Source organism: Petaurus breviceps, unplaced genomic scaffold (assembly GCF_028583685.1).
Source record: "Petaurus breviceps papuanus isolate PSGF00001 unplaced genomic scaffold, PetGlider_PUasm1.0 545, whole genome shotgun sequence".
Classification (NCBI taxonomy): Eukaryota; Metazoa; Chordata; class Mammalia; order Diprotodontia; family Petauridae; genus Petaurus; species Petaurus breviceps.
Window position 1 is genome coordinate 1,772,684 of NW_027186366.1, and position 11,635 is coordinate 1,784,318.

Consider the following 11,635-nt stretch of genomic DNA (forward strand, 5'->3'; position numbering starts at 1 on the left):
CATTGAAGTAAAAGCATCAGTATTTATTATTACTCTAAAGACCCTGACTGGGATCTTCATTTCTTCTCTCCTTAAATAGTGAAGCAACCTCCTAATGGTAAATGACATGAAATCTGTGAAAACAGGTAATTTCTTAGGTGACAACCACAGCCCAATGAGATCTCAACAGTCTAAACAATGGACCAAACTTGTCAAGATAAAATGAAATAGCAATAAATGGAAGCCTTCTACAGATGATTTAACAAACTAAATGCACACAGACAGCATGGTGGGAGCATGACCAGCCAGAAGGTTGGTGAAAAACTCATGATAATAATAGCAGTTAGTGTTTGTGTAGCACCTTAAGGATCACCAACAGTATCTCATCTTGTCCTCATAAAAACCCTGGGAGGCAGGGATGATTATGACCTCCATTTTACGGATGAGAAAATTGAGGCAGAAAGAGATTAAGTGATTTGCCCAGGGTCATTCAGCTGCTAAATGTCTGAGGCTGGATTTGAACTCAGGTCTTCCTGACTTTGGCCCCAGCACTCTGTGGCACCATCTAGCTATCCCTAAAAGATGCTGAGTTTGAGTGAATTTTAAGCTCACTTTATGTCAGGCATATGAAATGGTAGCCTCCTCTGCAACTGAAGTCTACCTAGAGAGAGGCTCAGGGTCAGTCCAGAAGGAGGGAGCTGATAACCCTCCTCCACTTTGTCTTCGTCAGTCACATGCAGAGTGTTGTGTGTGTTCCACTCTGAGAACCACATTTGAGGAAGGACATTGACAGAGTAGAGCACATTTGTAAGAGGGCATTCAGAATGTTGAGAGGAAGAGTCCAGCTCTTGCAAGGATCAGAGGGAAAAGTGTGGGAGGCTAAGGGAGAAGGGAGAAGAGCAGCAGGGGAAGGGGAAGGAGAGCTGTCTTCCAGCACTGGAATATCTTTCATATGGAAAAGAAGAAATAGTTATTCCTTGGCCTCAGAGGTAAGAACCAGGAGGAATGAGGATTTGTTGCAGAGGGCAGACTTGGGTTTGATAAAAGGAAAAATATTCTTGTAATCACCCAGCACCTAGGAGAGTGTATTGTACATAACAGGGATCACAAAGAACACAGATCAAGAGCTAGAAAGGACCCCAGAAACCTTCTAGACCAATCCCCTCATTTTACAAGTGAGCAAAGCTAGGAGCAGGATTGTAAGTGACACGCCTAAGGTCCTATCACTGGGGTGGAATGGTCAAGGGATTTTATGTCCAATCTCTTCATGATGCAAAAAAGAAACTGAAGACTTGGGAGTTGGCCCAGGTCACTCAGATGGTGAGTATCAGAGGCAGAGGTTGAACCCAGGTGCTTTAATGTCACAGTTTTTTCTATTATACTATGATACTTCAAGATTCATTAGGGTCAGAGGAATTTTTATCTGCAAGACATCTTAGAGGTGACCTAATTCAATCCCCCATTTTGCAGGTAATGAAATGGAAGACCAGCAAAGTAAAATGACTTTCTCTCAGGCACATGGGTGTTAAACAGCCAAAGTACCACCATCTGCCACCCAGGATAAAATCCATTCTTCCGATATGAACAGGCAGTTTTCAGAGAAAGAAATTAAAGATATCTATAAATAAGCACATGAAGAAATGCTCTAAATCACTATTGATTAGAGAAATGCAAATCAAAATAACTCTGAGGTACCACATCTCACCAGTCAGATTGGCTAAGATGACAAAACAGGAAAATGACAAATGCTGGAGAGGAGGTGGGCAAATTGGAACACTAATGCATTGCTGGTGGAGTTGTGAACTGATCCAACCTTTCTGGAGAGCAATCTGGAATTATGCCCAAAGGGCTATAAACAATTTCATACCCTTTGACCCACCAAGACCACTCCTAGGGTTATATGTCAACGAAATCATAGAAGTGGGAGATAGACCCATATGTACAAAAATATTTATAGCAGCTCTTTTTGTGGTAGCAAAGAATTGGAAATTAAGGAGGTGCCTATCAATTGGGGCATGGCTGAACAAGTTGTGGTATATGCATATTATGGAATACTATTGTGCTATAAGAAATGAGGAGCAGATGGACTTCATATTTACCTGGAGAGGCTTAAAAGAATTGATGCTGAGTGAGAAGAGTAGAACCAGGAGACATTTGTACACAATTACAGACACAACGTATGTGTGATGATCAACTCTGATAGACTGGACTCTTCTCAGCAATGCAGTGATATAAGTCAACCCCAAAAGACTCATAATGGAGAGAAAAGTGTGCATCCAGAGAAATAACTAGGAAGAACTGAGTTTATAGCCAGGTGGAAGCAAAATACCTGATCTTTTTTTCCTTTTTTTGGTCTGGTTTTATGTCCTCTTTACCATTTTTCATTCCATCTGATACAATCTGTCTTTATAACCTGAAAAAAACATCCACTCTTCCTCCCCATGCTCTGACTCCTCCTCAGGGAGATCTTCAAGGAGAGGCAGGTGAGTATTTGGTAGGAAGGTCTCAGGCAGTGTTAGTCTTTTGAAACCAAAGAGGTCTCTCCCAGGTTTGAACTTTTGTGCTCCCATGATGTTATCTGCCAAACTTTAATTAGCAAGGATTAGAAAATGCTTCAGACTTCGAGTCAGAAAACCTAGGTTCAGATGGTAACACTCATCACTGATAACATAGTGCACTGAGGAGTGACACATAGTAGATAAAGAGCTGACTTTGGAGGTGGAAAGATCTGGGCTTCAGTCCTTCCCTTGATTCGTGCTGGATACATGACAATAGGCAAGCCATGGTAGCCTCTCAGTGCCTCAGGTAATTGTCTAATATGGTCATTTGAGGAACAGGTATTGATCTGCATCAATAGAATTCCTCCCTCGGAGTTCCCTATACCCAATAAAAACACGTTTGGTTAAAAAAAAGTCAATGAAAAAGCAAACCCTTGCACTTTGCTCTAAGTTCTTTTGGCCTCAGTTTTCTCAAGTGAATAAAAGAATCTTTCTAGGGTAGAGGAGTACTGGGGGAAGTCTGCCACCTGACATTCTTGAAAAACAAAAACTCACACACAGCACACTTTTGACTTTCATCTGCATTAATAATATTTTTCTCTCACTTTCTTAAGTCTAGACAATCAATATATCAAAAAGTCCATCCCTGCTGTGTGTCCTTGGCCAATTTATGAGGTGTACACACTCTACCTTTACAGCCTTTTCTCCCACTTCTCCCTCTTACATTGCCTGTACTTTAGATAAGTCATACTAGACACTGTTCCTCAAATACACTCCATACTTTCCTGAATCCTGGATGTAATAGGCAACATTTTTCCTACCTTGCATTCCCTTCACTTTTTCAGTTGTAGTTGTGTCAGCATTCTAGCAATCTTTGCATACCCAGATAAAATGTCGCCTCTTCCCTGAAGCCTTCCCTGTTCTTCCCCAATCTAATGTGATCTCTATGTTAATCCATAAAGTTCACTGTAGGATCCTAAATTCAGGATTGAAGGGGAGCCCATATAGTCTGGACCATACTCAGACAAGAATCCCCAGTATGATATATCCAAAAAGTGGTCAATTAACCTTTGTTTAAAGTACTCCAGTGAAAAGACACCTGCTATTTCCAAAAAAAAAAAGTCCATTTCACTTTGGTGTAGTTCAACAGGTTTTGTTTGTTTTGTCTTGTTTTTTTTTTCTCCTTATACCAAGCCAAAGTTTAACTCTTTTCAAATTCCATTTATGATTGCTGACTTTATCCCCTGGGTCCAGTCTCATTTCTCATTGTGGTGCTTTCATCTTATTTAAAGACAACTAGCATAATGTAATGAGAATGGGAATTTGAAATTCTTCCCTGCCCCTTAATAGACCTGGGGGAGATGTTGGAGATGTACCTAAGTAGGAGGACATTGAGAAGCAAACAGGAGCAGAAACAAACAGGGTCTCAGTTCCAGCATCTAGCTCAGCCTGGGAAGGAAGAATCCAAAGGGGAGCCCAAAGTTCTGTCATTCTGAAATGATAGAGCCCCTCAGCTGGCTAATCATGAGGAGTCCAGAGCTATCCATCGTGTCTGAGCCAAACCCAGCGCAGAAGCCTGAAGAGCTCAGTCTGTGAGGCGGCAGTCAGCCTTTACACAGGATCAAACCACTTCTGAAGCCCTGAAAGTTTGCAGGTCTCCAGACCACCCCATAAATCTTAGAATAGCATAGTACTCAATGCCTCAAGAAAGCAGCAATGGGACCAGGCTAGATATTCCCTCCAAAAGTATAAGAGCTCAGCTCTGACATCAAGTCTGAAGTCAAGACACAGAGTGGAAGAATGAACAGGCCAAAATGAATTACATCAGGTGGAACTATTATGGCAATGGGAAAGCTCAAAACTCCAACCCAGAAGCAGGACATGACTTCAAAATATTCCCATCAAAGCCCCAGGGAAAAATGCAGCTTGAGCATTAAAACAACTAAAATTCCTGGAAAGGATGAATCAAGAGATTCTTTAATTAAATTTTAAATTTAAAAAATTATGAATAGAATTAGAGAGCTTGAGAAAAATGGAAAAGGAATGAGAGTTATGAACAACAAAATTGAATGAGAATTAACAGTTTGACACAAGAGGTATAAAACCTTGAACAAATTCCCCCAAATCTGAATAGATCAAATAGAAGCCAAAAACTACATGATGCAACAAGAAAAATTAGAACAAATCAAAAGACAGAAAAGATAAATGCTAGGTGTTGCATAACAAAAACACTTGGAAATCCAATCAAGGAGAAAAAAAATCACTGGATGATCCAAATATCATGGCCTAAAAATCAACAAACATGCCAAAAAAAGCCTATGTAGCATATTTCAAGAAATCCTCATAGAAAACTGCCAAGACCTCTTTTTTTTGAGGGGGGAGGTGAGGCATTTGGGGTTAAGTGACTTGCCAAAAGTCACACAGTTAGTAAGTGGCAAGTGCCTGAGGCTTCATTTAAACTCAGATCTTCCTGACTCCAGGGATGGTGCTCTACTCACTGCACCACCTAACTACCACACCCAGTTCTCTTAAAATGTAAAGTAGAAATAGAAAGAATGCACTCTATCATTGATGTACACCATGAAGAAAATTTAGTGATCATCTCTACCCCTATCATTTTGCAGATGAGAAAAACAAGCTCCAGGGAAGCTAAATGATTTCCTTAAGGTCCCAGAGGAAGCACATATCAGAGGTGGGATTTGAACCCAGGTTGTATGATGTCAGAGGTCATGCTCTTTTCACTGCAACATAATGTCCCCTGAAGGTTCAACACTATGTCCCCCATGACTCATGCCTCACATCTTACTTTCTTTTCTCTCATAATGCCAGGTCTGGCCAAGAATTAGAGATTTTGATCCACTGGGAAACTGCTCCAGGAAACCTCCATGTGACCATAGTTGGACTTACTCTCCACTTTTAGTGATCTCATTCTTCTAGGTTCTACACAGGGATATGTTGATAAATGTTTAACAACTGGCTCATTGCGGAGGGGTGCACTATTTACAACTCACTTTTAAGCTTAATTTCAATAATTAATCTTTTCTCCATCACTTTCTTCAAATCTAGACAATCAACAAAGCAATAAATCAAGCCCCAATTTTTAGCATCCATCAACTTCTGGGGTATAAAGCTGGTTTCAGCACAGCACTAGTTCTAACTTTCTGCAGCAGACATCCTTCCTATCCCCAGCATGGCCCTAGGAATGGGTTGGGAAGAGGCCATATGAAGACCTTTCAGGACCCTTCCACAGTTTTCACAGCTATCAAGTGCTAGAGCAAAGATGACGGCACAGGTTTTCTGGTTTCATGTTCTGTTGGCTTCTTTATTACATCATGATGCTCTGGCTGAACCTATTGCAGTCTTCTTTTCCTTTTGACTTATTTGTAGATGAGCAGCCCACCTAATTAGCCATGGGATGCTGGCAAAGCTCAGATTCTTCTGTGGCCTTAGGCTTAACTCCTTCTAAAAGAGACATAATAGAAAGGAGGTATTTGCATGTGTGGGAGTCTCAGTGCATACATGGGAAATGAGCCTATTGGAAGATAGGTGATAATTTGGAAGTGGACAGAACAAAACTGCTCAAATGAGGGAAAATACTCTAACACCAGCTGAAAGATCCACATGGTTTCAAAAGTATTTGAGATGCAAATGTAAATTTACCTGTGCTTCCTGTAAGAACAATAAATAAAATGGCAAATGCCCTGTATTACATTACATTTGTATAACCAAGCAGTTTACCAAGCATTTTCATATACATTATCTCCTTTGATGTGGCCATTAAGCTATGCTTATGACACATTCAGGCTTTGATAACCTGGCTTTGATGAGTTATAAAGGTAGAAAAATGAATACCTCATCTCACCTTACATTTATAGAACCACTTTACTGTCTGCAGAACCCTATCATATACATTATCTTCATTTAATGAACCAATTAGAAGTGCTTGTGAAACATTTAACTTGCCTTTGATGAGTTATCAAGGCAGAACAACACAATATAACTGTTCTCACTTGGGCAAGAGTTTGTTTATTCCATACCTATCTGAGGTAGATCATGCAATTCTAAAAATTCCAAGTAGTCCTCAGTGTTTACCCATGTTTAGGCAGAGCCTATTGTCCCATTGAAACATTCCATATTTACATTCAAATGATTTAATTTCCACATATGAGATATTACAGCTTATGACACTTCCCATTGTGGCAATGGTGTTGACTTCAAGGCTAGCACTCAGGAATTTATCAATTTTCTCCTAGGCTTTTGACCTCCAAATTTTGTCAGTTACCACTGGTTCTTGGGCTTTGGGCCAATTCCCTGAAGAAAAGGTTTCTCAAGAGTATAGCCATGGGTAACTGAGTCAAAGGTAATTTGGTATGCTCCTTTATTTTCTATAAAATATCTCCTTATAAAATGAACATATGTCAGCTAGTGCTTCCACAAAATTTCTTCCATCTATGGGTGGATAAGTGGAGGGGCATTAGAGTACTCCGTCACAGACAAGAGTTTAACTAAAGTCAATTTTAAAAGCCTTTCAGTGCCTATTATGTGTCAGACATTTTGCCAGGTACTCAAGGAGGACAGGGGGAATCTCTTTTCCTCAAGGAGCTTATATTCTACTCCCATTGAATTGGGCCACTGTGTTTTCTGATTTATATTACATGCATCAACGTACAATTTGGTTTTTCACTAACATTTCTGATTCTTTGGCAAAGGATCTTCTATGAACTTTATTCTTCCTATTTCTCACTACTTCTCATCCCTCCTCAACCTATTCTTTATACCCACAGTTCCTGGAACATGGTATGTGTTCACTGAATGATTAATAGATTCTCCTCACTACAAAGTCCATTCACTCCACCCTCCCTCTCATTGCCTTCTAAGTTGATCGCCTCTTACCTGTCCTTATTTCCTTAGACATCTTGGTGCTATGAGGAAGAGTCAAGATGGCAGAGTACAGGTTCAGTACTCATCCGAACTCTCCCAATGTTCCCCTCCAAAGAACTTGAAAATAATGTCTCATTTCAAAATCTGGAGTGACAGAGTTGACAAAATGTTGGAGTTAAACATTTTCCAGCCCAAAACAAGTTATAAGGAGAGGTCTTTGGCCCCACAAGGGGTGGGAGTCATGCAAGAGTGAAGAATACATGATGGCTACATCAACAGCAGAAATTCGAGGCAGCTAGGACAGGAGCAGCAGCAGTAGCGTTGAAAGCTCTCAGACCAGGGAGAATAAGGGAATGAACAATTGGTCAGAGGAATTACAGAAGACTCTTTTCTGGCAATGGATGCAGAACACTGTTGTACTGCCCATGTGCTGTCCCATGTAATAGTTAGGGGACAAAATGGACCACTAAGATTTCTGGCTGCGGAGAGCAGGGAACTTGCTTATAGTTCCAGCGTGGAGAAGAGTACTTATGGTCTCATACAAGGGAACAGTTCCAAGGCAGGAAGGAGTATTAGACTTATCTCTTTAGTAGAGCAGAGAACTTGGTCACAATTCCAGAACCAAAAGGAAAGCCAGCATTCATGGTTACAGGGTAGCAGCTTCTCTTCTTGGTAAAAGGGCAAAGCACAGGCCAGGAAAACAGTGACCAAACCTTTCTTTGAATCACATTACCTTGGAAACACTGGAAACTTATCCTCAGAATGAGCTTTGAAAACAGCAGCATGAAAAACCTGAAACTTGAGTAAGTGTCCCCTCCATCCAACTTCAACATAAAGATTTCATTTTTCATACAAAGTTAAAAGTTAAGAAACATACTAGAAAAGTGAGCAAATAGAAAAAAAAGTAGAACAAGACCATAAAGAGCTACTATAGTGATAGAAAAGATCAAAACACAAACTCAGAAGACATCTATGTCAAAACAACTACAATCAAAACCTCAAAGAAAAAAATGTGAATTGGACACAAGTCCAAGAAGAATCCCAGAGAAAGCTCAAAAAGGACTCAAAAAATCAAATGAGAGGTAAAGAAAAATTGAAAAAAATAGATGAGTGATGCAAGAAAATTATAAAAATAGATTCAACAGCTAGATAAAAGAGGCACAAAAATGCTGAAGAAAATAGCAACTTAAAAACATACTTGGCCAAATAGTAGAAGAAGTATAAAGTTCGCTGAAGAAAATGATTCCTTAAAAATTAGAATTGGGAAAGTAGAAGCGAATGACTTTCTTTCTTATCATCAAGAAACAATAAAATAAAGTTGAAATACTGAAAAATTCAGAAATAGTTCATGAAAAAACTGGCTTTAAAATAGGTCAAGTACAAACAATTTCAGAATTATTGTATTACCTCATAGTCATGATAAAAAAGAACATAGACATCACATTTTAAGAAATTATCAAGAAAAACTGTCTGTATATCCTAGAAACAGAGTATAAAATCAAAATTGAAAAAATCAACTGATCATCTTTTGAAAATGATACTAAAATAAAAATTCCCAGAAATGTCATAGCCAAATTCCAAAGGTCCTAAGTGAAGGAGAAAATATTACAAGCCAGCAGAAAGAAATAATTCAAATATCACAGAGCCACTGTGAGGATTATACAAAATTTAACATCATCTACATTAAAAGATCAGAAGGCTTGGAATATGATATCTGAAAGGCAGAGGAGCTTGGATTGTAACCAAGAATAACTTACTCAGCAAAACTAAGTATAATTCTTTGCAGGGGGGGGGAATGGATACTTAATGAAATGGAGGACTTTCAAGAAAAAAATTCAAGAAAAAACAGAACTAAATAAAAAATTTGGCTTTCAAATACAAGACTCAGAAAAGCATATAAAAGGTAAACATGAAAGAGAAATCATAAGGGACTTAATAGGGTTAACTGTTTGCATTCCTATATGGGAAGATGATACTTGTAACTCCTAAGAATTATGTCATTATTAGGGCAGTTAGAAGGAGTATTCATAGGCAGAGGGCACAAGTATGAATTGACTATGAAAATAGGGAAAACAGGATAGAAGGAAATGTACAGTTAGTAATCATAACTGTGAACATGAATGGGATGAACGTACCCATGAAACAAAAGCAGATAGCAGAATCGATTATCAACCAGAATCCAACAATATGTTGTTTATAATGAAGCATACTTCAGACAGAGAAAAACACACAGGAACAAAAAAGAACTGGAGCAGCACCTATTGTGTTTCAGTTGATGTAAAAAAAAAATAGCGGTAGCAATCATGATCTTGAACATAGTAAAAGCAAAATATATCTAGTTAAAAAGAGATAAGAAAAGAAACTACATTTTGTTAAGAAAGTATCATAGACAATGAAGTGACATTAATACTAAGCATATATACACCTAATAGCATCTAAATTTTTGAAGGAAAATTTAAATGAGTTATAGGAGGAAATAGACAGTAGAACTCTACTAATGCAGGACCTCAACTTTCCCCTCCCAGAGCCATATAAATTCAAAAATAAAATTAATAAGAAAGAAGTTAAGGAAATGAAAAGAATTTTAGAAAAGTTAGTATGATAAACCTCTGTAGAAAATTGAATGGTAATAGAAAGGATGTTTTCTCAGTTGAAAATGGCACCTTTATAAAAATTGATCATGTATTAAGGCATAAAATCTCACAAATAAATGCAGAAAAGCAGAAATAATAAATACATCTTTTTAAAATCATAATATAATAAAATCACATTCAATAAAGGGCCATAGAAAGAAGCATTAAAATTAATTGGACAGTAAATAATCTAATCCTAAAAAATAAATGGGTCAAAAAACAACTCTTAGAAATGATAATCTCATTTAAGAGAATGACAGCAATGAGGCAACATATAAAAATTTATGGGATGAAGCCAAAGCAGTACATAGGGTAAAATTTATATTTCTAAACACTTACATCAATAAAATAAAGGACAAATCTATGAATTGGGCATTCAGTAAAAAAAAAAAAAAACAACTAGAAAAAGAACAAATTAAAATTGCCAATTAAACACCAAAAATAGTCACCTGAAAATTAAAGAACACATTAATAAAATTGAAGGAAAAAGAAAGTCATCAAATTAGCTGATAGATGGTGCAGGTTTGGAGTGAGAAAGTCTCATTTTCCAGAGTTCAAATCTGACCTCAGACACTTAATAGCTATGTTGATTCTGAACAAGTTACTTAACACTATGACTTTGCATCAGTTCCTCATCTCTAAAATGTACTGAAGAAGGAAATGATAAATCAGTCCAGTACATTTGCCAAGAAAACCCCAAATGGGGTCACAAAGACTCAAACATGACTGAAACAACTAAAAAACAAAAAGAACAGGTTTTATTTTAAAACCAATAAAATGGATAAACCATTGGTTAATTAGATTTTAAAAAGGAAAAAAAAAGATAAATTGCTAGTACCAAAAGTGACAAGGGTGAATTCACTACAAACACAAAGGAAATTTAAAAAGAATTGGGAACAATTTTGCCCAATTACATGTAGACAAAACAAAAAGGACAAATATTCACCAAAATGTAAATTGCTGAGATTAACAGAAGAGGAAATAGAAGATTTAAATAATCCTATATTAGGAAAAGATAGCAAATGTTCTATCAATGAACTCCCTAAGAAAAAATCCCCCAGAGCAGATAGAATCACAAGTGAACTCTACCAAACAATTAAAGAAAAATTAATTCCAATACCATATAAACTACTTTGAACAATAGGCAAAGTAGTCCTACCAAACTCTTTTTATGATACAAAGATGATGCTGATATGTGAACCAAGAAGAGCAAAAACAGAGAAAGAAAATTATAGAAAAATTTCCCTAATGGATATTAATCCAAAAATAAATAAAAATTTAAAAAATACTAGCAATGAGATTACAACAATATGTCACAAAGATCATACAACATGATGAGGTGGAATTTATACCAAGAATACAAGGCTGATTCAGTATTAGGAAAACTGTCAGAATAATTGATCATTTCAATAACAAAATCAACAAAATCATATGATTAGATGCAGAAAAACCTTTGAAAAAATACAACACTCATTCCTATTAAAAACACTAAAAATCATTGGAACAAATGAAGCTTGCCTTAAAAGCTTAGGAAGTACCTATCTAAAATCATGAGCAGCATTATTTGTACTGGGATAAGCCAGAAGCCTTCCCAATAAAATTAGGGGTGAAGCAAGATTGTCCATCAGTACTGTACTAGAAATG